The 27,974-nt window shown below is 40.7% G+C and overlaps 1 pseudogene; it reads right to left on the reverse strand.

Annotated features, from left to right (window-relative positions):
- Window positions 1-3,611: 3,611 nt before the first annotated feature.
- LOC132499578 (uncharacterized) overlaps window positions 3,612-27,974 on the reverse strand; it is a 65,223-nt pseudogene continuing 40,860 nt past the window's right edge.

A 27,974-nucleotide genomic window follows, 5' to 3' on the forward strand; every position in this document is an offset into this window, starting at 1 on the left:
TGTCTGAGAGGTCAAAAATTCATCAACCAGTTCCTCAGGATCATCATTTCCTTTGTGAACATGCCATTGATGACTTGGTATCTCCTTTTGGAATTTTCCACCGACTGAATTTTGGGACCTGGTCATAATTTCAATTTTAACATCCTGTTACAGTCTTAATTGCCTTTGCTTCCTTTTGTGGTGTGCAGCTCCTTTGTTCCTTGGACCACTAAATTGACTAGTGATAAAGAAGGGCATGATCTTTTAAAAAAGTTAGACGTCATGTGTTCAAATTAGCTCACTCTTCCTCTCACATTTGCTCATTTTTAATTCCTTTGGAAGGAATCAAATTGCACTGAAATACTTTTGGCCAATGCATGAGCCTATTTAAATACACAATTATTTAATTAGTTAATTCCTTTAACATCGAGTATGTATGGAGTGTTTCTTTTGTGCAAAGTACTCTGTTAGACACAAAACAATCAACACACAATAGAGGTTATGTGAAGGGAGTTTGTATAAATTATTCTACAACTATTTCCCATCCCATCAACCATCTCTCTCTCTCTCTCTTTTTTTTTTTTTTTTTTTTTGCTTAAATACTTCCCAAAACCCAGAGAAACTAAAGCCAGACTGGTAGGAATATGTTGCTATTGACACATCAATGCCTCCCTTCAATGTAGGATTAAACCCTGAGTAGACTGGAACTGAGAATCTGTCTCCCTCATATTCCCAAAAGAGAGTTACCCTCTTAGCAGTTCTTGTTCATCTCACAGGTGCTAGGTTCCAATGTGGTACATCCAATGTGAATTTTCATCTCTCCCTGGCACCTGAATCTTTTCCTTGATTTCCCACCTGAGCTCTCATTTTGAAATTGGCTGTTTTTGAAATTAGGGCCCTTACGCTGCATAATTTGATGGAATTCTTCACAGGTCCAAATGCTAATGCAAGTTGGTTACTGATTCCCAAGTCTTAGGAAAAGGACTTTTTCTATCTTGGGGTTGGGTTTGGCAAAGATCCTTTTCAAGAGCCCTGAAAGAAGACAGAATCCTTTTCTTGAAGTGTTAACTTCCTCGATCAAGACAGGCTCTGTTGAGAGTTGGATGTCTCCCCACTGCTCTTTGCTTTAGTTGAGGGGGAAGGGGGAAGGGCGGTAAATTGCTTTCCTGGTACCCGGGAGAATAAGGAGTGACCTTAGATGTCTTTTTCCAGAGACTTCTGGGAAGAAGTTGCAGCTGCCATTTTAGTTTTCTTACAGACAGTATCTTGTGTCTTTTTTTTAAAATGCCTTCAAGGAGTAAAATCAAATATATCTCCTTTGTGACTATGCCAGGTTCTGCATTTTGCTAAGCACTAAAGGTTTTCTTGGGTCTTAAAACAAGTGTCAGGGGTTTTAATTCTATAAAAAAGAAAGAACTGAATGTTCTGAAGGCAGACCACATGGTCACCACTTAAAAGTACAAGTTCATAGCAAATGGTTGAAACTTTCTAGTAATGCTGAAATGATTTTGTATAAGTGTACTGTTTCCAAATATTTTTCAGGATTCATTTGGGAATGATTAAGCTAATGTTACATCTTTTCAGTGTTACGAAAAAGATGACTTTCAATCAGAGAGAGATTTCAGCAAATCAGTAAGGAAATAAAACCGACCTGGTCCTCTTCTTCCCCTGGTATGTGGAGGGAGTGGGCTTTTATTATTAGGGCACCTCAGGACACTCTGGATGTCTGCTCTGTATCCAAAAGAATGAAGAACAGGCACCCTCTGGAACTCTCTGGGGAGTTTAGAACTGACTTTTAGTTAAAGCACAGTATTGCTATCATGCCCATGACAACCTTGGAACTCTCAGAAGGCATGCCACCAATTTGCTCTGCAGTCCCAGCAAGGATATGCTTCACTGCATTATACAAATATACAAATGAAATGAAAAGGACTGGTCAGAACCATCTGGGAATAGCTCAAGAGAGGAATCTGCAAGTCGTCGACAGCCAACAGCTGAATGGGTGTTGTGAGGACAGTGTGCCTATTGGGGGGACCCCTGCATGCATTTGGACAACCCCATGCTGACAGGGAGGTCTCCTGAATGTTTTATGTACTGGCTACATTCCCACGAATGCTAGCCTGAAGTCACTGATACATGATGGAGAGAGACACAGCTCACCCAAGGTAAGATCCAAGAGAGTAAAAAGCAAAGCAGATGCAGATAAAAGATAATTTATAAATCTCTGGGTTGGTGCCCTCATTGGTTCAAGGAAGGAAGAAGGCAGGGTTGGAGAAGAAGGTCTAGGATTTCTAGAAGACATTTAAAGACTAGTCTTATTGCCTATATTAATCCACTTCCACCTTAATACAGTCATATAAATCTTAAGGACATGCTACTTTATGGATTCACATAGTGTGTGTGTGTGTGTGTGTGTGTGTGTGTGTGTGTGAAGAGAGTTATTATAAGAAATTGGCTTACAAAGTTATGGAGGCAGGCAAATCCCAAGCTCTACAGGGTGAGCTGGCAAGCTACAGACCCAAGAGAGCTGATGATTTGGTATAGTTCCTGTATGAAGGCCGGCAGGCTCAAGACCCAGCAAGAGCCAGTGTTTCAGTTTGAATCCAAAGTCAGGAAAAAAGCTAATGCTTTAGTTTGAAGGTAATCAGCTAGAAAGAATTGTCTCTTACTTAAAGGAGAGTCAGCCTCTGGTTCTATTCAAGCCTTCAACTTTTGGATGAGGCCCACCCACGTTAGAGAGGGCAACCTGCTTTACTCAGTCTACCAATTTAAATGTTAATCTCATTCAAAACATCCTCACAGACACACCCAGAAGAATGTTTGACTGAATATCTGGGCACCCTCTGGCCCAGTCAAGGGAACACATAAAATTAACCATCACAACTCCACCCTTTGTCAACTTGGCATCCACATGAATCTCCTTAAACCATACTTAATCTCCAAATGAAAACAATAACAAGATCATAATCTCACCTAATATGATATAACTATCCTGCGTTCAACCTAAAATGCACTAACCCCTTCCCCAGAAAAGGAGATTAAAGTCCTTGAGTGATGTTTATTCTTCCCCTTCATAGCTCATAACTAAAATACTATGATGTAAAATTAACAACACTTAAACACTATGATATAAAGTCAATGCATCTTATACCAATGATAAGGAGCTAAGAGAGGGAAGAAAACACACACACACACACAAAATAAGGAGTAAATACTCATGACAATGACAGCCCTTACTTTTATAACAGGTCATGTGGTTGTAACTGGTATTTATAACTACCTTCATCCATTACCCATTCCATATTCCCTTTGCCATTAGCAAGTATTTCAGCTGGGCATGGTTCTTCATCTAGTGAGGGTGATCTAAACTTTTATTACTGAAAAGTCTGCGGCATTACTAGTCCTACTTGGGTTGGGTTGTAGTTTTCCACTGTCCTTAAACACAGGGCATGGTGATACTAAGAGACAGCCTAAAGGATCTCTTGTATTGCAAACATACTCTTCCTTACCTTCATTGTGGAGTAGTAGTCCAATGTCCCCTTGGTAGTCAGGATCAGTCACCAAATCAGCACCATAACTCCCTTCTTTGCTTGTTGATTCTGAGGCATCAGGCAGCAGTCTTAAATTCCAGTTCAATGAATCTTTGTTGTGTCTCTAGGTGTAAGCACTCCTCTTTTGGGAGCCAAGACCTCTAGGCCAGCAGAGCATAAGGACATAGGAACAGGAAGCAAAAATTTTGCTAGTGAGTCATTAGGGGCACTAGGGAGTTGTGCCACTGCCATTTCCACCCCTGAATTGTTCCACCTGTGGATCCTGGCTCTCAGAGAAACAGCATATATATTGGGTGCTGATTCAGAGCATGTATAGCCTTCTAGAGAACCTTGCCCTGGCCCTGCAAGGTATTGCCACCTACCTGACACTTTAACTGAGTCTTCAAAAGACCATTCCACCATTCTATCAAGCCATTGGCTTTCAGGATGGTGGGGAACGTGTAAGACCAGTCAGCGTGGGTCCATTGCTGCACTTCTTTTGCTGTAAAGTGAGCTCCTTGATCAGAAGGACTGCTCTGTGGAATAGCATGAGGGTGAAGGAGGCATCCTGTAAGTCCACAGATGGTAGTTTTTTCAGAAGCTCTGCACACAGCAAAGGCAAATTTGTATTCAGAGTAAGTGTCTATTCCTGTAAGAACAAAGTGCTGCCCCTTCCATAATAGAAAAAGGTCCAATGTAATCAACCTGCAGCTGATCAGACAGCTGGCTGATCCCCCGGGGGAACGGTGCCATAGCAGGGACTCAGTGTTGGTCTCTGGTGCTGGCAGAGGGGCACTCGGCAGCAGCTGTAACCAGTCTGGCCTTGGGGAGTCCACGTTGCTGAGCCCATGCATACCCTCCATCCCTGTCACCATGGCTGCTTTGTTCCTGAGCTTATTGGGTGATGACAGGGGTGGCTGGATAAAGAGACTGACTGGTATCCACAGAATGGGTAATTCTATCCACCTGATTATTAAAATCCTCCTCTGCTGGGGCCACCCTTTGGTGAGCATTCACCCAGGATACAAATTTCTTCATTTTTTTTTTTTTTTTTTTTTTTTTTGCGGTACGTGGGCCTCTCACTGTTGTGGCCTCTCCCGTTGTGGAGCACAGGCTCCGGACGTGCAGGCTCAGCGGCCATGGCTCACAGGCCCAGCCGCTCCACGGCATGTGGGATCTTCCCGGACTGGGGCATGAACCCGCATCCCCTGCATCGGCAGGCGGACTCTCAACCACTGCGCCACCAGGAAAGCCCCATGTTTTGTTTTTTGCCCATTCAGAGAGGTCTATCCACATACCTCTTCCCCAGATTTCCTTGTCACTAATTTCCCAATCATATTCTTTCCAGTCCTTCACCATCCAGCCAAACCACTGGCCACTGCCCATACATCAGTATATAATTGCCTGTCTGGCCGTTTCTCCTTCCAAGTAGAGTGACCAGCCAGGTGCACTGCTCAGAGTTCTTTCCACCAGTAAGATTCCTCTTCACCACTGTCCTTCAGAGAGATTTCAGAAAGGGACTGTAGCACTGCAGCTGTCCGCTTCTGGGTGGTGACGGCACACCGTGCAGAACCATCTGTAGGCCAGGCCCAAGTCTGTCAACTGCTGATAGAGCCCTCCTCTGAGGCACAGGGGCAGGCTGGGAGAGAAACGATAGGACAGCAGGAGTGGGGACCATGGGTATTTAGGCTGCTTCTTCATGTAACTTACTTGTGCCTTCAGGGCCCGTTGGGCCTGATCATCTATGTACCACTTCCATCTGATGATGAAGTGCTTCTGTGCATGCTCAATTTTATGCCTTGGTGGGTCAGATAACACTTAGTTCATGATGGGCAGCTCAGGTTATATGGTAACTTAGTGGCCCATGGTTGACTGTCCAGTCTCTACTAAGGTAGCAGGCCAAGAGCTGTTCCTCAGAAGGAAAGTAGTTATCTATCCACAGAGGATAGAAGGGCTTTGCTGTGATGCACTTGTAGAGACCTGCAAAGGACACCAAACAGCAGACATAACTGCCACTGACACTTCAAGCACCATTGGATATGCTGGGTCAAATGGCCCAAGTGACAGAGGGTCTTTCCAGCAGCCTGGACCTGTTGCAGAGCCTTCTCTTGTTTTGGGCCCCACTCAAAACTAGTAACTTTTCAGTTCACTCAACAATGGGCTGGAGTAACACACCCAAATGAGGAATATGTTGCCTCCAAAATCTAAAAGGATCTACTAGGTAGGCATTGTGACTCTTTTTTGGTTGTGGGAGGGACCAGATGCAGCAACTTATCTTTCACCTTGACATGCTTCACACAACTGGATCCCTAGAAATTTCCCTGAGATAGAAAGTCCCTGAATTTTAGTCAGATTTATTTGCCATTCTCTGACATATAAATTTCTTACCAATAAGTCTGGAATGGTTGCTACCTGTTGCCCACCAAGTCCAATCAGCGTAACGTCATCAATATAATGATATCTTATGGAAGGAAAAGGCAATCAACATCCCTGCAAAGTAAATAATGCATAGAGCTGGGGAGTTGCTATACCCCTGAGGTAGGATGGTGAAGGTGTACTGCTGGTCTTGCCAGCTGAAAGCAAGATTCTGCTAAGCCTATGGACAGGGGTGAACAAAAAGGCATTCGCAGATCAATAGCCACATACCAGGTACCAGGGGATGTGTCACTTGCTCAAGCAATGATGACACATCTGGCTCAGCAGCTGTCACTGGAATCACCACCTGGTTAAGTTTACAATATTCTCCACATTGACCAAGATCCACCTGTCTTCTGCAGAGACAAAATAGGCAAGTTGAATGGGGATGTGGTGAGGATCACCACCCCTGCATCTTTCAAACTAAATCCCATAATTTTGTTCCATCAAAAAGAATTTTTAGAAAACCTCTCACCTGTATCTTTACTCTTTCTCTATCTCTCCTAATTATTTTCCCTTCCCACAGCTACATTCTACCTTTAAGGAGAGAAAAAAAAAACCAACAAAAAACAAACAAAAACTTCTCAAGCCTGTGTATTTCTCTAAGTCCCATTCTACTTTCTGCTTTCACTGTTGCCTATTTAATATCTAGAACAAGGAGTCTACACCTGCTTTCTTCATTCTATAACCTCCCATTTCCTGTGTAACCCATTGGAAGCTGCCCTGTGCCCCTATGTTACCACCAAAATAATCCTGCTCCTGTTACCTTCAATTTCCTAGTTCTTAATCCAATGGTCTTTATCTTCGCTTGGCACTGATGAGGGCTTCCTCATTCTTGAAACCTCTCCTCTCTTGGTTTATGGCATTCCTCTTTCCTGCTTCTCTCTTGCTTATCCTGGGGTTCTGTTCACAGGCCTCTTCTCTTTCCATTCTTCATGGTAATCCAGGTAATATCACCACCATACTGATCTCTGTCCAGTTAGTATCTCCACCCTAGAACTCTCCTCAGCTCTGGACTTGAGTATTCAAGTGCTTCTTGAACATCTCCAACTAGATGTTCTACGGACATGTAAAAATAACTCCCTCATCTTCTTGCCAACAAACCACTTCTTATCCTGTTGATCCAGATGCTCAAATCAATAACCTAGGAGAAACTCTTCACTCTTACTTTTCTTTTGCACCTAAGTTATATAAATTTTACCTCTTAAAAATATATTAAGAACACCCTTTCACCATTCCACTGCACTGCTCTGCCTTACACACCTCTCCTTTCCCATTCACTAAGCCTCTACAATGACCTATGTCTTCCTGACTCAGTCTTACCCTCTCAAATCTGTCCTCCAGAGAGGCCTCTCTAAAATATATCTTGCCACTTTCCTACTTATATCTCTAGTGGCTCACCTGTTCCCAGAAATCCAGACTCTAGCATGTCATAGAGAGTTATTCATGATCTGATTTCTGACATTTTGCCCAATTATCCCTACACACACCAGCCACCTCCAACTATTTACAATCCCTGGAACACACCACGCTATCTTACCTCTGTGTCTCCTTTATGCACACTAGTTCCTCTGTCTAGAATTCCATCATTTATCCATTTGAAAACTCTTGGGCAGTCCTCAAGCCTCAGCTCAAGAGTCACATCCTTAATGAAATCTTTTGTGACTCCCTCAAGCTAAGGTCTTCCTTCCTTCATGCTTCCATTTTTCTCATAGTTATTTGTACATCTGTAACCCCATGAGGGCTGCACAAGGCTCTCATTTATTGATTCAACAAAAATTCCTTGAGCTGGTCACTGTTCAAGGCACTGGGGACACAGCAACAAGCCAACCATACAAGCCCTGTCCTCGGAGTACTTGCATTCTAGTGGGCTGGGATGGTTTTACATTTCAACAACTTTTTGCTGAATGAATGGTCAGCTATTTCCACAATCTCACTTTTAAAGTCTGCCATTGGGAGATGCTCTTGGATCCCAGTAATTCATCTAAGTATTTCAATCTCCTTCAATCACAAGGAAAAAACCTCACAGAATCCTCAAGGACATTTTTAACTTGGAAGTCTCCTGGCCTAGTCAGGAGTCCAGATATCTAATAATGTCACTGAATGCGATAAAAAGTGATGACCTTGGTGGTGAAATTAACCAAACTGTGAATGCACCAACAAGCACTCAAAGCCACTCTGCCTGAAAGAGACCTGCATGTCTCCAGAAAAGGTGAGATGAGGTGAGAGACAGCAAAGATGACCTAGATGATAAAAATGGCCAGTAGCAAAAAAAGCTAATAAATAAATAATGTGTGGGAAGCAAGGATAAGTGATACAAGGAGGGTCTGTTGGGTTACAAGGCTCATATCTTGGTCCAAATGAACATGGTTAATCAAATGGCCAAAGGAAGACTCTAAAAACTAATCTTGATCAAGTAGCTATTGTATGTCTACTGTGAGGCCGCCCCACTGCAGGTCTGATGCTCTGAGGACAAGGATGAGATGTTCCTGCATTGCACCTGCCCAGCAGAAAGCTGTGGGCCTCAATTAGCAAAAATAAAGATCCCAATACAAAGCAATTGAGAACCACCTGGTGTGGGACACCTCTGCTCTCCCATGTCTTTGGAATATGAGGCAGGTATTATCATACTCATTCTACACATGAGGACACAAGTTCACAGAGATTAGGTGACTATTTTAGGGTCACACCTCTAGCAAGTGGCAGAGCTTCATTTAAACCCAGGTCAGCCTGATTCCTAACACCATCCACATGCACAGCCTGGATAACTTGAAGGGTGAGGCATTTCCAGACTTGAGAGCATGGGGGTCTGTCTTCTCTGAGCAGCCATTTAAGCCTCCTTGCTCAAAAGGGGTCAGGTAACTGAATTTCTGCAGATTAACCCCTGGCCAGTCCCTTGTTTATTTAATTCACCTAATGTGCATTCAATTGTGTTATAAAGCTCTGGAACACGCAAAGGCTTTTGAAAACAATTAGAAGAAAAAAGTTCTCCAGCCCACATTTACACTTGGCAGCCTGAGCTCTGGCCTGAGGCAGGATGTGAGAAAAAATATAATTAGCATCCACTCAGGCATAGAGTCTCAGGCCACAATTTCTTACCCTGGTGTTAATCAATGCACATTTAGCCCTAGCCAATGTCCACAAGCCCAGGGCTCTCAGCTTCTTCCTCTTCTCCATCAACCCCCTGGCTCAGACACACAATGGAGCTAAAAACAGCTTTCAGGTAGAGCCCTGGTCCCATTAGCTCACTCTGTGGCAAGGGCAGGGGAGTGTTTGGGATGGCAGGTTTTCCAACCCCTGGGGAATCCAGATCCAGACAGATACCCAGAAAGCAGCCAAGCATTCTTTGGTGGAGAGGGTTCCAGCAGGCGGCTTCTTAGTTTGGTAATTTTTCGTGTACCACAGGGGCTCCACTGGCTGTGCTGGGACCCCCCAGCTACAGCTGCACCACCATCACCTCCAGTCTAGACGGACGAAGGTGACAGTCCCTCCCTCTGTGTGTTCCGGGAACGCGGTACCAGAGACAGGGAGAGGGCTTTGACTTCTTTGTCCCCTTTTTTAAATGCTTAAAATAAAGCGTATAAGATTACAAAGAAAGCCAGTTGTACTAAAATAATTATCAAATATTTGAAAAATCAAATTTATCATGTAGTCATACATGTGCTTAATAGTGAATTAAATAACTAGATCTCACTCCCCCCCTTTTTTATTTAAATCAGGATTAAATTTCAAGATGAAGAAAATTAATCTCAATAAACATAACTGCACCCAGCAATTAAAGTTTTAAGCATTCCACCACTGTAATCATGTATAATATTGTTCTTTCATACTCATTCTTCACTTATTTGTTTATTCTACTAAAAAACGTGTACTGGGCAAGGTATTATGACCATTCCTGACCAGAGGTCAGAAAATGATATGCCCTTTGGATAAAGCTGGCCATACCTACTCATTTACATTTGGTCAGTAACTGCTTCCACATTATATCCACAGTGTTAAATAATCGTGTCTGAGGCTACATGGCTTTCAAAGTCAAAAATATTTGCTATCTAGCCCTTTACAGAAAAAGTTTGCAGACTTCTGAACCAGACATAGGCCTTACCCTTAAGCATTCTTTCACAGTCCACAGGAGAAGAAAGATAAAAACAAATTTCAGTACAATGTTATAAATGCACCAACAAAAATATGTCTGAGATGTAGAAATTACTAAGAGAGGAATGAAGGGTGAGGAACATGGAAGTTTTCCTAGAAGAGGTAACATTTGAGTTGGTTTTGAAAGTACAGGCATTTGCCATGGGCACTGGCTTCCTGGGCAGAGAATATCACATGAGCAAAAGCAGGATGGCATAAACAGCATTATGTTCTAGAAATGATAGACCCTTCGCTATCATTGAAATATAGAGCTCTAGAAGGGAGTGACAGGAGATGACTGAAGAACAAGGCAGGATCAGATCCTACAAGACTTTATGTGTCATGTTAAGGAACTCAATTCTTCTTCCATAGGTATCAGCAGTGTCGTCCAACAGAACTTTCTGGGATGATGGAAGTGTTCTATAGATGTACAGCCAATGTGATATCCACTTGCCCCAAGTGGTGACTGAACACTTGAAATGTGGCTATTATAACCAAGGTACTGAATTGTTAGTTTTCTATCATTTTAATTAATTTAAATTTAAATAGCCACATGTGGTTAGTGGCTACCGTACTGAACACCTCTAGGTGATGGAAATTGATTTTCATACACTGAGGTGGAGTGAAAGCCATCATGGACCATATGTAAATGATTAGGCGTTGCCAGCCTTAGCCAGTGGCATCATTTTCTGACCTCTGGTCAGAAATGATCAATACCTTGCTCAAATGTTTTTGAGTAGAATGAATGAATAAATGAATGAGTGAGTATGGAAGGACAAAACTAGACATAGTTAGAAGGGTGAAATACTTCAAACTTTACCACCACAAGAAATAATTCTGGATGCCATTATGTGTACTGAAATGACTTTTCATGATCTTGAAACTTAATTTTGGCTTAAATCAAAGAGGAGGAAGGGATTTCCCTGGCGGTCCAGAGAAATTAACAGGGTTAACAGCGGTTAATTCCCTCTTCCACATCTTTCTAAGGGTTGTCTACTGTAGAAGTTCTTAATATATTATAGATACAAGCACTTTATCCAATACATGTGTATTGCTTATCTCTTCTCCCACTCTTTGACTTGCCTTTTCATTCTCTTAGCTATCTTTTAATGATAGAAATTCCTAGTTTTAATGTCCAGTTTATCAATTTATCAGTCTTTTCCTTTGTAATTAGCACTTTTTGTGTCCTATTTTAAAAAATGTTCATCTTCTCCAATGTTGTAAAAATATACTTCTATGCTATCTTTTAGAAATTTCATTACTTTACCCTTACCAATTAGATATGTATTGCATCTAGAATTGATATTTGTGTACAGTGTGAAGTGAAAGAGTGAAGATTTATTTTTTCCATATGAATAGCCAATTGACCTAGTGACAGTTATTGAAAAGATTCTTTTCTGCGCTGTATGCAGTATTACATTTGTCATATGTTGTGGCAGTGTACGTTGCATCTTTTTCTGGAGCCTCCCATTTTGTTCCACTTTGCCTAGTTATCTGTCTGTGAATATAATATATCCCTCTACTTAGGTCTTCTCTAATTTCCCTTAAAATATTTTATAATTTTCTCTATAGAGGTTTTGTACATCTTTTGCTGGATTTATTTCTGAGATTTGATGTCATTTAATGCTATCCAAATGGCATCTTTAAAAAATTTTCATTTTCCAGTTGGTTTGTATCTGCAATATAGAAATATAATTAGTTCTTATATATTGATCTTGTGTTCAATAACTTGCTGAATTCAACTTACTGATTTTAATCCCAGTAATTTTTAAAAGCAGGATTTTATGAATCAACTATACTTCAATAAAAAAAGGAAAAAAATGTAAAAATAAAAGCAGGATTTTATCTTCTCCACAAGTTTTACAGCCACAATATATTGAGAAAGGAAAAAACTTTCTCTGGGTAACTAAAATATGAACAAATTCCTGATTTTAATTTTCTTCCTGTCATCATCAGCACAATGGCATGACATTTGAATGAACCACAACTGGATTTCAAGGACTCGCCCAGCCTTTAGATGTTCTCAATGCCACTTATTTAGTGTCAGTGATTATTACACCTAGTGTAATAATGAAACAGCCCTAATCCAGTCTTACTGTCACATCAAATTATTAATAAATATGGCAATGCCTGCAGGTATACTTATGCAAAGGGAAACCTACTTTGCTTAACCACAAAATTTAATGATCAATAAAGCAAAAAATAATTTTTTGTTGTTTTTATTTTGCTTTGTTTAGTTTCTTAAGGAACTTCCTCAGTGAAGGACATCATCAAGTAAATGGCAACAACTACTGGTGACATTTTGCTGCCTAGCTCTATTAGACACTGTGGTTATAAAAGCAGACAGTTAAGATCAAAGAAGGCTTAGAATTAATCCATTCTAATAGACTCTTTTAAAAATTAGTTTTTAATTTTTTATTGAGGTAACTGAGTTATAACATTGTATATTTCGTGTGTACCTTATATTTCTACTTCTGTAGACCCTACAGTGAGCTCACCACCAAAACTTCATTGTTCAGCCATCACCATCACCCATACACTTTTTTTTTTATAGATGAAGAAATAAACCCAAATAGATAGTGAATTACTCAACATTTCAGAGCTGGTTAACAGTAGAGCCAGAACTATAGCTCAGGTGCCTCGATTTCTAGCCCATTGCCTTTTCATTAAACCACAGTGTCTCCCAGGCTCAAGAAGAAGATGCAAGTGAGGACCCAGGGAATGCCCATGTTTGGGAGGTGTGGACAGATTTCCATGATATGGTGGGAGCAGGGCAAGAAGACTGACTTTCATTAGCTATCTCCCACATGCCAGGCAAGAGTCAAGGCATTTTCCACACATTATTTTATTTAACCCTCTCCGAAATTTATAAGACAGGCATTACTATTCTCACTTCACAGGCGAAGCTATGAATCTCAGCTCTGTGAAGTGGTTTGCACGAGAACCCATGTCCAGGGAACCCCACTCTCATCTAGAACTGCTTAACTCCAACCCCTGAGCTTTTTTTTTTTACTGTTGAGAAGTGGAAATGTGGGAGTTTTACACTATAAAAAGTTTTATTTTTTAAATACTGTCAAGAATGACCAGAATTACAACAAGGCATGCAATAGGCCAGCATCCCTTTTTCTAAAAATGATTCTGTCAGTTGGAGATTTTGAGAATTCTGGCTTTGAGTCTCACCCGCCTCCGACACTGGGCTACCCATTCACCTGAGAATCCATGGCAGCATCACTGGGACGAGTGATAGGATTCGAATCCAAAATGACCAAAGGCAACAGGATAGCAGCTACTTAGATGAGTATGTTCTGCTTTGATTATCTATAACTTTATAGTTACACCGTAAATCAGAGATTTATAATTCAGCTTACAAAATGATCCCCCAGACAAAATGATACCTTTACGAAACATACACACCCATCCACTTGCATTGCCATTTTCTCATTCTGTGTGAATTAAATCATAAGTTAATAAGTTAATAAAAGACTTGCTTCAATAATCTGGGACTATCTAAAAGTATGTGGATTAAAATCAGCTATAGGGGGCTTCCCTGGTGGCGCAGTGGTTGAGAGTCCGCCTGCAGATACAGGGGACACGGGCTCGTGCCCCGGCCTGGGAGGATCCCACATGCCACGGAGCGGCTGGGCCCGTGAGTCATGGGCTGGGCCCGTGAGCCATGGCTACTGAGCCTGCGCGTCCGGAGCCTGTGCTCCGCAACGGGAGAGGCCACAGCAATGAGAGGCCCGCGTACCGCAAAAAAAAAAAGAAAAAAATCAGCTATAGGAAGGATTATATTTGTAGAATACTGAGCACAGTGCCACTTCATTCATACATTCATTCATTCACACATTTATTACTTTAAGATATTTATTGAGCACTTATATAAATCAGGTCCACTACTAAGTGTTAAGGAGACCCAGATGGATAAGACACATCTTTGTTTTGTAATAACTTGTAAATTACATGGAGACATGCAAGTAAACTTATCACTAATCGTGACTGAAGTATAGGTCCCAAGAGTGGAATGTACATAGCACAGTGAGATCAACTCTGTGCTTTGTGACCACCTAGAGGGGTGGGATAGGGAGGGTGGGAGGGAGATGCAAGAGGGAGGAGATATGGGGATATATGTATATGTATAGCTGATTTACTTTGTTATAAAGCAGAAACTAACACACCATTGTAAAGCAATTATACTCCAATAAAGATGTTAAAAAAAAAGTACAATGTGCAGTCTGACAACACATTCTACTTCCTCTCTTTAGTCTTGCAGGTACTTGTCGATAAAAAAAAAGAGAGAGAGGCATGTGCAAAGTGCTTCAGGAACACTGGGAAGGGATTGGTTCTATCTGCTGGTGGGGAGGGAGAGGCAGTGTCAGGAAAAGTTTCACTGAGGAAGTAACCTTTAAATTGGGCCTTGAAGGGAGAGAATGATTTCCGCCCTTAACTCTTACCTGGAGACCTTCACCTGCCTTTTCAATGGCCTCCCTGACCTGCCCTTGTCACTCCAACCCATCCACATGGCAACCAGGTGATCTCTGTAAAACAATTCAGACTGTCTTCTTTGCTCAAGTCCTCCAATGACTTCTAAGTGAAATGAGAGTGAAATCTAAATTCCTAGATAAGACTTTATGATACAGCTTTGGCTGCTTCTCTCCTCATTGCCCTCCAGCCCCTCCTCTCCCATCCCCCATTACTACACTTCAGCTACTCTGGTTTTCTTTTATGTATGAGTCCTTTCTAGATGTCAGATTTATATCCAAGTAAATCTTTAGGCCCTCAAAATATTTATTATTGAAAAAGAATCTAAAATCATAAAATTAAAAGTCTAAGAATGTTTTCCTGCTTCTGGTCTCAGGACCTTTGCACTTGCTGTTGCTTCTACTTGAACTACTCTGCCCCAGAGGTCTGTAAAGCTGTGCCCTGCTCTGCATGAGAATATCCATTACTGAGAGGTTTTCCCTAATCATTTTAGTTACAACACCCTCCCACCACTTGACCCCCCCATACATTCACACAAACTTCCCTTTACTTCATTACCCTCTTTTCTCTTCTTCATTATCTTAGTACCAGAATCGTGGTATTTATGTGTTTTTCTATGCCCACTCATCTTCATAAGCAGAATGTAAGCACCTTCAGGTTAGGGACTATGACTATTTTTCTGTTTTTTTTTTTTCCTCCAGGGTCTAGGATAGTGCTTAGTAAACAATAAATGATCAAGTGGAGAAGGGGGGGAGCTTACAATAAGAGTTCTTAAAGATGCTACTCTTATTATCTAATGACATAATAAATTTGTTTTGTGGGTAGCAAAAGTTTTAGGGAGATAAGCACTAAAAATATGCAAACAGTTATGTAGCAACCTCTTGAGACATTCTTGTTTGAGATGACATCAGTTCACCGGAATGGTTGAGGATACAGGGAACACATTTTCCCCATGTGGATCAGTAAAAATCACAAAGTAAATCTTGGCTTTTTGATTCTGTTTTCACTGAAATTCCTTGCTTTTAACAGCCAATTGCCCAGCTTTCCTGTAAAGCATTTTTGGACAGGGGAATGATGTATTTAGGGAACTGTCAAAATGAAAATTGATGTTGTCATAGGTTTTCAGCAGTCAATCCCTATGAAGCAATAAAAGCCATGTTCATGGCTTGGGTGTCAGAAACTCCAACCAATACTCTGCTGTGTGCCTTGTAAACCTTAAAAGGCCTTTTAATAGCTTTAAATATGAACTTTGTCTTATAATGCTTCTATATGATCCCCAAAGAAATCATAAACATGGTGAGCTGACCCTCCATCTGCTAAAATTATCATGTATCTTTCCCCTAGTACTGGACTTTTTAAGGTTCCCAGAGCCATTTATTATTCCATTATGGCCCTATCCGTGGTAGAAGGGTCTGGTGATCTCCCACAATCTGGGCAGTAGATATCTTCAGACTTGGGGTAAAAGGGAACAGCCTTAACATGGATTTTTGGTTTGAAGAGATCTTCCCAATGTGTATTTCCTGTCCACAGCTTGGAGGTGGAAGGGAATTAATAGATAAAGCAGTTCATGAGGAGATTAAGTGAACTAAGCTATGGAAAGTGATCAGCCAAATCCTGATTATAGTAAGTGCTCGACAAATTATAGCAATTAGCTATAATTGCATCTATATACTACCGCTTAATCCATGGTGTTAAAATCTGATTATGTATCTTTCTCCCATCAGACAAGAGACTAGAGGTCATGGGGTTGATTTCTGCAGCACCAGGAAGTAGCAAAGTGTCTGAAATGCATTAGTCATTCAATTTATGCTTCCTGACCTAGACAGGGCACTGGCTTCTGGATCCCACACTATCACTGAGTAGCTGTGAAACATTGGGTAACTTTGCTTAGCCTTACCAGGTCTCCCTATCCCCATTGGTAAGAGGAAGAGATTGGATTTTATGGTCTCTAAGGCCCTTTCCAATTCTAGCATTCCATGGCTCTACTAAAGCAGTGTTATTAAGCTAAGAAAGATTATTAGGAACTGTTGGAGCCAAATTCCATTTCTCTTTGCCTGTTCTGACAAAGTCCTCTACAATGATGAGCTAATTTCCAAGCAATCCAAGTGATTGTTTTGCTGTTATTAAGATTCCATCCTAGACTTTCAGAGTTTATTCCAACCCAGAAAACATGGTGGAAGGTGGGGATGGATATGAACCAAATGTTACCCTGATCACTTTGCCCACTCAGCTTCCTAACAGCCTATGTATGGTTCATAGAGGCCCATGGTCTCAGTTAGCAAATAGTTATTTAATTGTTTGGTTAAACAATGGTTTCATTTTTTTAAATGGTTTAAGTCAGTGCAGCAAATAACTGTTGCATGTCTACTGTGTGCCAGGTACTGTTTAGATTCTACAGATGCAGATTAAATGAAAAAAAATCAAAATGTATGTTGACTAAAGAATGCTATCTGCAAGACTGATACTTATTCACAGCCAAATTAAACATTTTCTTTTCCAGATAGACAGCTAGATGCAGAAATCCAAAGCCAAACCAGTTAATTCCTAAAATGAGTGAAATATGAGAAACACAGGTCTCTTACTATCGCCTATGATCACATGTGTAAATACTTAGCACAGTGACTAGAATTCAATAAGTGTTATTTTCCTTCTCCACCTTGTTCAAATTGACACCTAGAAGTCATTTTGCATTCCTCTGCCACTCACCCCCAGGTTGTCAAGTCTGCCTTATTAATATTGCTGTATTTTAGCTACTTCCCTACCCTCCAACTTATAACAACCTTCAAGCTTCTACTGTCTCTCTCTTTGCACTAATCTTCTAAATTTTTCCTACGGCCAGTCTTGCTCCCATTAATCTGCTTTTTATTACGTTGAGGCTGTAGTGTTTTTTTTTAAGTTCAGATTTGTACTGCTTCAACCAGAGTAAGTGAGAAAGGGACAGAGTCTATAAATATCTAGAGAAATAGCAATCAACAATTGGCAGTTGAATACATTTAGGATGGAGGGGCGAAATTTATGGAGAAGAAGGAGTCAAGAATGACTTCCACTTTACAACTTCACTAAACAGAAGGATGGTGGTGTCACCAAAAGGAAAGGAATGAAGGAGGAAGAGATTTGGTGGGAATGATGCTATAGGGAGTGCTATGGCTCACTGCACTGGGTTCCCTCAGTTTCTGGAAGTGTGGCTGCGGAGGCCTGCTCCTGAGTAAAGTGTTATTGTGGTATGTAAGAGGCAAATTACATAATAATGCTCCTTTAAATTGCTTAGAATTGCGGTATGACTTCATGGTCCAACCAAGTCCTGCAGTCTACTGTACGTCTCTGGTCAGAGTGCATGGCTTGTGCATGAAATGACTAACACTTTGGAGGGGAAGTATAGTGTAGAAGCAATACATTAATCTTCAGCTTCAGTGCAATTAATATTTTTTTACTCGGTGAAGACTTGTTTTGTATGACCAGGCAGACAGATATTTTTAGATGACACAGAATAGAAAGTGGTAGAAACCAGAGAACTGGTAAAGATGAGATGGAAGAGGACAGTCTACAATGATTGACAGGCTAAAAGAAATTAAAACTGGCCTTCCTAATTTGATGATCATGGGACTTGTTAATTGCACAACACTGATTAGAATTTGACCTTAGTTGGGTAGCAGTTCTCAGAAAATCCTGCAACAAAGTTAATAGTCAATAGTCAAAAGTACAAAGAAGTCACGTGCTGTTGGCTCAGATTACAATTAAAAGTTGACTTGCTGGTTACCTTGGGTTAGCCATGTTGACCTTTGTTACACTGGATCTACATTATAAAAAAAAAAGAATTAACAAAAGAATATAATTTACTTTTTTGTGAATGGCCAGAAAATTAATAACTATAGAGATTACCTGTTATCAATAAATTAATACTAATTTATTAATTCTAAGAGATTAATAACAGGTAGCCTCTGTAACTGGTTTGCTACATGCCAGGCACTGTGCTAAGAGCTTTACATGTGTCTCATTTATTTCTGCCACAATTCTATGAGGTTAGTACTATTATTAGATCCATTTTATTTTAGGTAAGGAATCAGAAGTTTAGAGAATTTTAGGAAATTTTCCACATTCATACTGGCTAATAATAGCAGAACTAGACTTTATACTCAGGTCTGTCTGATCCCAGAGCTGCTTCTTTAAATCACTAGGCCAGAGATTATTGGGATATCTTGGAAATTCCCTAAAACCCTCAATAGAGTTAACATGAACCCAATATTCTATTACCCAAAATTCTAGTGATTGTCACTACTGTGCATCTGTCTTTACAGTTCAGCATTGAGTATCCATCAAGCCTCTTAAGGAATATAAAAGTACATTGTCTGCACCTTTAAAAATCTCATAAATGTATCATGAAGATTAATTGCACAAACAAGTGGAAAACAATACAAAAGAGTTGTGTGATCAAGAATTTAAGTAAGTCATAGTTGGCTTGGTTAGTTCACACATTAACACCCTACTTTATTTCAAACACATAGACATGCTGGGCAAAACATAAGAAGAGAAAATCAGAGAGACGTGGCTAAACTATATATTTAGAAAAGAAAGCATTTCAGCAAACTTGAAATGGAACAATAACACCAAATAATAAACAGACATACTGGACTCTGGGTCTAGAAACAGATAACAGTGACCAGAAGTTTGGCACCTGTGGGCTAATGGGGAGAAAAAGGCTCTGTGTGAGAGAAGGAACTAAAATTAGACTTCCACTCATAATAGTCGTTCCAAAAAATTTGCTGGCAACTGCTGTCTAGTGCACTAGGCTTATAGGATGTTTGGGTCCAAGGGAAGAAGGAGGGCATAGACATAACTTTACTACCAAAAATTTAAATAGCCATCCAAGCTTGGTGACAAGATAAGTGAAGACTGCAATAACACCGTAGCATAAAATCCCTGTCCCATCACTCACAGACCTACTTCTTTAAGTTGGGGGCTGGGGAACTGATTGAGGCCATTGATAAGGAGGGGTGAATACATAGAGAGAGAGAGAGAGAGAGAGAGAAATAAAACACACCCCACTCAAAAGGAACCTACAAATCAATATTTCAAAATACTTAAAGAAATCGCACGATGTACAAGACAGTTGTAGAAAATACTGTAGATTGACTTCCTTAACCTCTATTCCTAACCTCCCTTTAACTTTCCTTCCTCTACTATAGAAGCTAGAAAAAGAAATACTATTCCAGCTTCCCTTGCAGGAATAGAAGGCATGTGACACAGTCCTGGACAATGAGACTAAAGCAGAATTCCCTGGTGAGACATTTTTTTTTCCCCAAGTGAAAAGAAAGCCTCACTGAGAGAAGGCCCTTTTGACTTTCACCTCTCTTCACATCTGGAATGTATTCATGATGCTTGGAAGCACACATCCATCTTGTGAAAATGAGCACAAAAGATTATGGAGCAGAAAGACCTAATAGACCTGGATCATTGGTGACATTTTTGAGTAACTGCACAGCCCTGAACTGCCTACCTTAAAACCTCTTGTTATGTCGAATAAAAATTTCTGCTAACACATACAGACTCATACAGCCTCCCTCCCTATCAACATCCTACACCAAAGTGGTACATTTGTTACAGTCAATGATTCCACATTGACACATCATTATCACCCATAATTTATATTAGAGTTTACTCTTGGTGTTGCACATTCTACGGGCTTTGAAAAATTTATAATGACATCAATCCGCTGTTATAGTATCATACAGAATAGTTTCACTGCCCTAAAAATTCTCTGTGCTTCACCTATTCATTCCCCTTGCCTCCAGCCTCTAGCAATCCTTGAACTTTTTACTGTCTCCCAAGTTTAGGCCTTTCCAGAATGTCATATAATTGGAATCATATTCAGCCTTTTCAGATTGGCTTCTTTCATTTAGTTATATTTCTTTAAGTTTCCTTCATGTCTTTTCCTAGCTTGAGAGAAAAGTTAGGAAAAGGCATTTCTTTTTTAGCACTGAATGATATTCCATTGTCTGTCTGTACCACAGTTTATGTATCCATTCACTTACTGAAGGACATCATGGTTACTTCCAAGTTTGGCAATTATGAATAAAGCTGCTACAAGCATTTGTGTGCAGGTTTTTGTGTGGACATAACATTTCAACTCCTTTGGGTAAGTACAAAGGCCAGATCATAAGGTCAGAGTATTTTTACTTTTGTAAGAGACTGCCACACTGGTTCCCAAAGTGGCAGTACCATTCTGCATTCCCACCAACGAATGAGAATTTGCATTGCCCCCCTTCTTTGCCAACATTTGATGCTGTCAGTGTTCTGGATTTCAGCCATTCTAATGGTTATGCAGTGGTATCTCATCATTGTTTTAATTTGCATTTCCCTGATGATACATAGTGTGAAATGTTTTTATATATTTATTTGCCATCTTTACATCTTCTTTGGTGAGATGTCTGTTCAAGTCTTTTGCCCATTTTTAAATCAAGTTGTTTATCTTCTTATTGTTAAGGTTTAAGAGTTCTTTGTACATTTTGGGTAACAGGTTTTTATCAGATAGCTCTTTTTGAAACATTTTCTCCCAGTCTGTGGCTAGAATTCTCATTCCCTTGAAAAATAGAAAAATTTTAAGTAGAAAATGTCATTGAAATTAAACACACACAGTAGACACAGCTGAACACAGTGCTAGCAAATTGGAAGACAGATCTGAGCAAATCACCTAAAGTTGGAAATCATATAAGTGCTGTTAAAATACATGAAATAAAGAGTGAGAAACTCTAACAAATGTCTAACAAGAGCTCAATAAGGAGAGAACTGAGGAAATGGGCAAGAGGTGATCATCAAAGTAATAATGGCTAAAATTTTTCTAGAATTGAAGAAAGACATAAAATACTTATCTTAACACACTGTGGGAACCTACAGTGTCAAAGACAAAGAAAATATATTAAAAGACACAAAAGCCAAAAGATAGATTTTCTACAGATGAATGTGCTCTATAATTAGACCTAGAGAAAACTTTCCATCGGTACTAAATTTGTCAGAAAACAGTGAAATGTCTTTGAAGTGATGAGGAAAATGATCTGTGAGAGTACAACTCTATATTTAGCTCAATTACCTTTCAAGAGTATGGGTAAAATAAAGATAGTTTTTACATGCAAAGACAGAAAATTTACTAGTCACGTATCTTAATAGAAAGATTTATTGACTCTAAAGGCTGTAATGCAGCAACGAGATATTAAATCTAGGAAGAAAAAGTGGGAAACAAGATACAATGGTAAGCAAAAAAATAAGTATTAACCACAAAACAATGATACGTTGCTTATTTTGGGGTGGGGGAGAGGAAGGTGGGTGAAGAATGTTAAAAATCTAGTGGAAATATTTTTTTCCAAAGAAATGGCTAATTTTTCTAACATTGTTTATTAAATAAATATGTTCTTGATAGAAATGAAATATCATCATATATCAAATTCTTATGTACATGGTTTATGTTGGACTTCTTATTATCTTCCCAATGTTATTTATCTTTTGGCAAACCAGTATCATACTATTTTGATTATAGTAGCTGTATAATACATTTTAAAATCTGTTTGAGGAATTTCACCCTTTTCTATTTTTTTTCCAAAACTGTCTCTTCCACTTTTATTATTTATGCTCTACACCAGGGGTCAGGACACTTTCTCTATAAGAAGGCAGATAGTAAATATTTTAGGCTTTGAGGGCATATAGTTTCTGTCACAACTACTCAACTTTACTGTTGTAGCATAAAAGAAGTTGTAAACAATATGTAAATAAATGGATGTGGCTGTATTCCAATAGTGCTTTATTTACAAAACAGGCAGCAGGTTGGATTTGGCTGGTGGGCAGTAGTTTGCCTTGTTCTCAACTATTTCTTACTTTCAGTTTGTTTTCAATACTAACCTGGCTTTTCCAATATCCCTTCTGAGTTCTGCTTTCAGGGTTGGTTAATCGTCTAAGTATCTGTTTTCCATGTGATCTTGGCTATCTCACCACTGTAGTACCATCGTACTACTTTTGAAGTCTATGTATGGAGCTTACCTAGTTGAAGGCAGGGACAATCTCTCCCTTATCTTTATGACTCCAAGATCTAATAGAGTGTTTCATACAGAGTATTGGGTTGGCCAAAAGGCTTGGTTGTTTTTTTCCATAAGATGGCTCTAGTAGCACTTAGTTGTCTTTAACTTCATTCGAAACAATTTTATTAGATTGTATGTGACAGCTGTCATATCAGCGTGCATACAAAAAAAGTCTTATCAAAATTGGTGAATTTTTGTGTAGCTATTTTAATATTGAAGATGGAAGTAAAAAAGCAACATTTTCAGCATGTTATGCTTTATTATTTCAAGGAAGGTAAAAATGTAACTGAAGTGCAAAAAAAAAGATTTGTGCAGTGTATGGAGAAGGTGCTGTGATGGATCAAACATGTCTAAAGTGGTTTGCAAAGTTTCATGCTGGAGATTTCTCTCTGGACGATGCTCCACTGTCGGGCAGACCAGTTGAAGCTGATGGAGATCAAATAGAGATATTAATTGAGAACAATAAACGTTACACCACGTGGGAGATAGCCGACATACTCAAAATATCCAAATCAAGTGTTGAAAATCATTTGCACCAGCTTGGTTATGTTAATTGCTTTGATGTTTGGGTTCCACATAAGTTAAGCAAAAAAACCCCTTCTTGACCATATTTCCACATGCGATTCTCTACTTAAACGTAATGAAAATGTTCCATTTTTAAAACAAATTGTGATGGGCGATGAAAAGTGGATACTGTACAATAATGTGGAACAGAAGAGATCATGGGGCAAGCGAAATGAACCACCACCAACCACACCAAAGGCCAGTCTTCATCCAAAGAAGGTGATGTTGTGTATATGGTGGGATTGAAAGGGAGTCCTCTATTATGAGCTCCTTCTGGAAAAAGAAATGATTGATTTCAACAAGTACTGCTCGAATTAGACCAACTGAAAGCAGCACACGACAAAAAGCACCCAGAATTAGTCAACAGGAAAAGCATAATCTTCCATCAGGATAACACAAGACCACATGTTTCTTTGATGACCAGGCAAAAATTGTTACAGCTTGGCTGGGAAGTTCTGATTCATCCACCATATTCACCAGACGTTGCACCTTCAGATTTCCATTTATTTAGGTCTTTACAAAATTCACTTAATGGAAAAAAAATCAATTTCCTGGAAGACTGTAAAAGGCACCTGGAACAGTTCTTTGCTCAAAAGGATAAAAAGTTTTAGGAAAATGGAATTATGAAGTTGCCTGAAAAATGGCAGAAGGTAGTGGAACAAAAGGGTGAATACGTTGTTCAATAAAGTTCTTGGTGAAAATGAAAAACATGCCTTTTATTTTTACTTAAAAACAGAAGACACTTTTTGGCCAACACAATAGATGCTCAATGAACACTGTCAGAAGATGGAGAGAGAGGAATCTGGAATCCACTCTAACTCTCTTTTTTTTTTTTTTTTTTGCGGTATGCGGGCCTCTCACTGTTGTGGCCTCCCCCGTTGCGGAGCACAGGCTCCGGACGCGCAGGCTCCGGACGCGCAGGCTCAGCGGCCATGGCTCACGGGCCCAGCCGCTCCGCGGCATATGGGATCCTCCCAGACCGGGGCACGAACCCGTATCCCCTGCATCGGCAGGCGGACTCTCAACCACTTGCGCCACCAGGGAGGCCCTAACTCTCTTGTTTGATGCTATGGAAACATTCTTGCTCAGATTTATAAAAATAAGTTAATGACAAAATGGAGAGACAAGTAAAGAGACAATTGTAGTACAGAGAAGTAAGGGTTAGAATTAACATAAGAGTTCTGTGGAAACTTATGACTGGCAGGTGGAAGTCAAAGAGAATATCATGCGTAAACAAACATCCACAGGATGAACAGAAATTTGCCAGGGAAAAGGGAAAAGAAGAGGGGAGAATGCTCCACAAAGAAGGGAAGGCACGCGTAAAGGCTTAGAAGTGAGAGAGAGTGTGGCCGATCTGTAATAGCTGAATGGGACTGGAGCTTGGGGTGAGAGATGAGACGGAGAGGGAAGCAGAGGGTGGAGAAAAAATAGACTCAAGGGAATCAGAGGATAAGGAGCAACCTGTAACTGAAGTCTAGGCTTAGGAGCAAACTCATTTATCTATCAGGCTGAGCAAGCAAAGCTCTGGATGAAGTAAAGGGGATGGGTGTATCCAAGCAAAGAAAGATACTAGAGTCTTGGGCAAATTGTGATTAGCCTGAAGCAGGGGAATGGGATGAAGCATTGGTGTAAGGGACCAGAGAAAGCATGGCCACTCAGCCAGTTGAGAACATCTGCTCACAACTGAAATGGGAAGAAAGGGAAGAGGAACACACACACACCCAGGAGCTCACCTGCCAAACAGTCGTCAGTGTGGGATTCTCTTGTTCCTGCTCATGCTCTCCTGATCAAACACACAGCAGCCACACCATGTGTTCTCTGGGACAGAGAAAGTTTTCGGCAACTGCAGGGCAGGGGAGGGGGGAGTGATGGGAACACCTGCTCTGTGAAGTCACTTGAAAAGTCATCTTCTAATCACTTGCGGAAAATATCTGGGCTGCCCACCCCCAGACCACCAGTGGTGCAGTAAGCAGAGAAAGATTGGGGGAATCCATGAGGAAGGAGGCAAAATGGATGCAGAGTGAGCTGTGAGCTAGAGGAAGGCCAGGGGCTCAGGGACAGTGGAGTGGCCCCTCTGGAGACATCGGTCACTTGGGGACTCTCTCAGGCAAGGATCAAACGCAGATGAAATTTTCACCCACTGAGGTCACTGAAAAGGGTCACTTGGTCCATGCCACGTGGAAAACCATGCCCAACCCTTCAGACGTCAGAGCTCTAAACACATCAAGTGGTGAACAGCTAACATGAGAAAGAAAGAACAAAGCTTCTAAAGGTCTCACTCACTCTTAGGAAGCTGTGTGTGGACAGGGAAGAAAAGAGCCAGAACAATTTTTGAGATGCATAGACAAGGCTCCTTGAATTCAGCATGTTTCTCACGCTTGAGCCCCCATCTTCAGTCAACTCATTAATTTGGAAAATTCAACTTGAATTACTCAAGGTGCATTAGAACATCATAGGTTTTCTTCAATTCATCCATCAACAAGTATATTACTGAGTTTCTGTCTTTTTCTTTTTCTTGCACTGTGCAAGACTCTGATGCCAATTAAGAGAAATAACTTTTAGTAATTAGGAATTACATAGAGTTTCTCAATTTTCAAAATCTGGGAGTTTAGGCATACGACACACAGGGAAGTAAAACTCCTTTCAAGGATCATGTGACTTGGTAAAAGAGTAGATCCTGGACTGAATTAGGCTTTCTGGCCTCAATTCTGGTATAGATTTCTCCTGCTATCCGAAAGTAGAGCATTCCTATGAAACCTCTTGTAAGCCGAAATTGTATAAAGGAAGAAGCAATTACCTTAGGATACATCTTGCTAACAGATACACAAAATAAATCAGGATAAAGCACAGATGCTCACAGACACAGTTCAAAGCTGTGATGGGTTGATGCTGAGATGCTGAGTGTTTCCCGGGGAAGGAGCTTGGCGGGGCTGCTCTCACTGCTGGGGGTGTGAGTTGCCTCTAAAAGGCTCCCACAAAACAAACATCGAATGCTATTCCTGCTTTTCTCCTTGTTTTTGTAAAAGGAAAAGTCCTCTTCAGATTTCTTTCCATTAGTGCAAACAGGTACTAATGTAGGTAAAAGTGAGGTGGCATAAAGCAAAGTTTGGAAAAGCAGGGGATACCTGTATTCTTTCTAGAAGCCCATGTTTTCTTTCCTAGGTGGAAAGGCAAGAAAAGTCCTTTCTAGCTGGCAAGGTAAGATGGCCAAGCAGGGACTAATTAGAGAGACATGGCAAAGCTCAGCCTGGAACAAAGTGTTTGCCTTGCTGACCATATAATACTAGCAAAAGAGAGAGGCCAGTGGGCAGAATAGAGGGAGAAATGTTCTTCTTGGGGAAAGAAACCTGGATAAGGCAGACAGGGGTGGCCTTTCCCTATATCTGAATAAGCTCTATTTCAGACACATCTTTGTGCTCCAATGTCTCTTTTCTGGATCTTCAAGGTAGAACAACAGGGCACCTCTATATACCTAGGGCCCATTGCTTGTAGGAAGGAAGCGCTGCAAAGGGGCCAGTGAAAGGCATGAACCCAGTTACGTGGTATTGTGCCATCACTGGGTCAAGACACTATGTTAGGTTCCTTACATCTTCATAACAACCTCTAAAGTGGGAGTTACCTCTGTCACTTTATAAAAGAGGAAACTGAGGCTCAGAGAGATCCCACATCTAGTGAGTAGAAAGGGAAAGCTAGAAGCGATCGTCAGCATCCTCACATCACAAACGCTTTAGGGTCCATGACTGGGGTCAGCCATGCTGGAGTTCACTGCATGTGGCTTGTTACAGAAATGCAGGCTTGAGTCACATCACATCACGTTACCCACATGTTACTCCTGTTTCTCTACCCAACATTGTATATTTGACAAATCAGTTTAAAATACACCAACAAAGGGCAGCAGATGCAAACTAATCCTGAAAGGGTAGCCTTGTGTGTGTCTGAACCTGTTTAGGGCTTGCTCTGTTCATTGCAGCTGGTGGTCCAGTTAGCTGGGAATGCAGGGAACTGGAATCAGAACCATCATCTGGGAGGAGTAAGGGTGGGAGAACAGGCCCACATGTAGGATCTGAGAGGGAGTTCAGTTCCACGTGCAGAACCACACCTGGAAGAAATGGCAACAGGCAGCAGGTGGCGGGTCAGGAAAGCAGTGGGCATTCACTGGAGAAGGCCAGGGCCAAGCACAGCATGTTCTGACCCATGGAAGGAACATATTGAAAAGGGATGCTGGGAACAGACAAGCATGCATACTTGAACTTGCTTGACTAATGGATGGGACCTTTGCCTAAGCATGCACAGCTTCAAAGGAAACACATTTGGAACAGGAAAGGAAAAGAATTAGCCGAATACAAGAGCAGCCTATGCCAGGAAACCCAGGCAGACAGGCAGAGGCAGCTAGCACGTGGAGAGCAGAGGCCCACCCACCAGAGACAATGATTCTAGTTCTTGGGAGGTGACTGGCAACAATGCAAGACCTGCAGTGTGGATGGGTTAACAAGGGAGAGACTCACACACAGGAACAAGATAGGCATCCAATTCCCAAAAGGATAGGAGGAGGTGGAGAAGCCTACCTCTTTACGTGAATTCCACCTATCCCTCAAAACCTGTTGGATAACAAATGTTCAGATAGTGGGAGCCTACAGTCCCTTATTTTAAAAGATAATAATAATAATAATAATTTGTATCCCTCTTTAAACCCCAAACAATATCCCAAAACATCACTGAGTAGCCACATTGCAATCTGTTAAGGATTCCTGCACAAGTAAACCAACAGTACTTTAATAATTTTTCTAATTTTCTCATGCATAGAAAAAACTTG

This window comes from Mesoplodon densirostris, chromosome 11 (assembly GCF_025265405.1).
Source record: "Mesoplodon densirostris isolate mMesDen1 chromosome 11, mMesDen1 primary haplotype, whole genome shotgun sequence".
In the NCBI taxonomy this organism is placed as follows: Eukaryota; Metazoa; Chordata; class Mammalia; order Artiodactyla; family Ziphiidae; genus Mesoplodon; species Mesoplodon densirostris.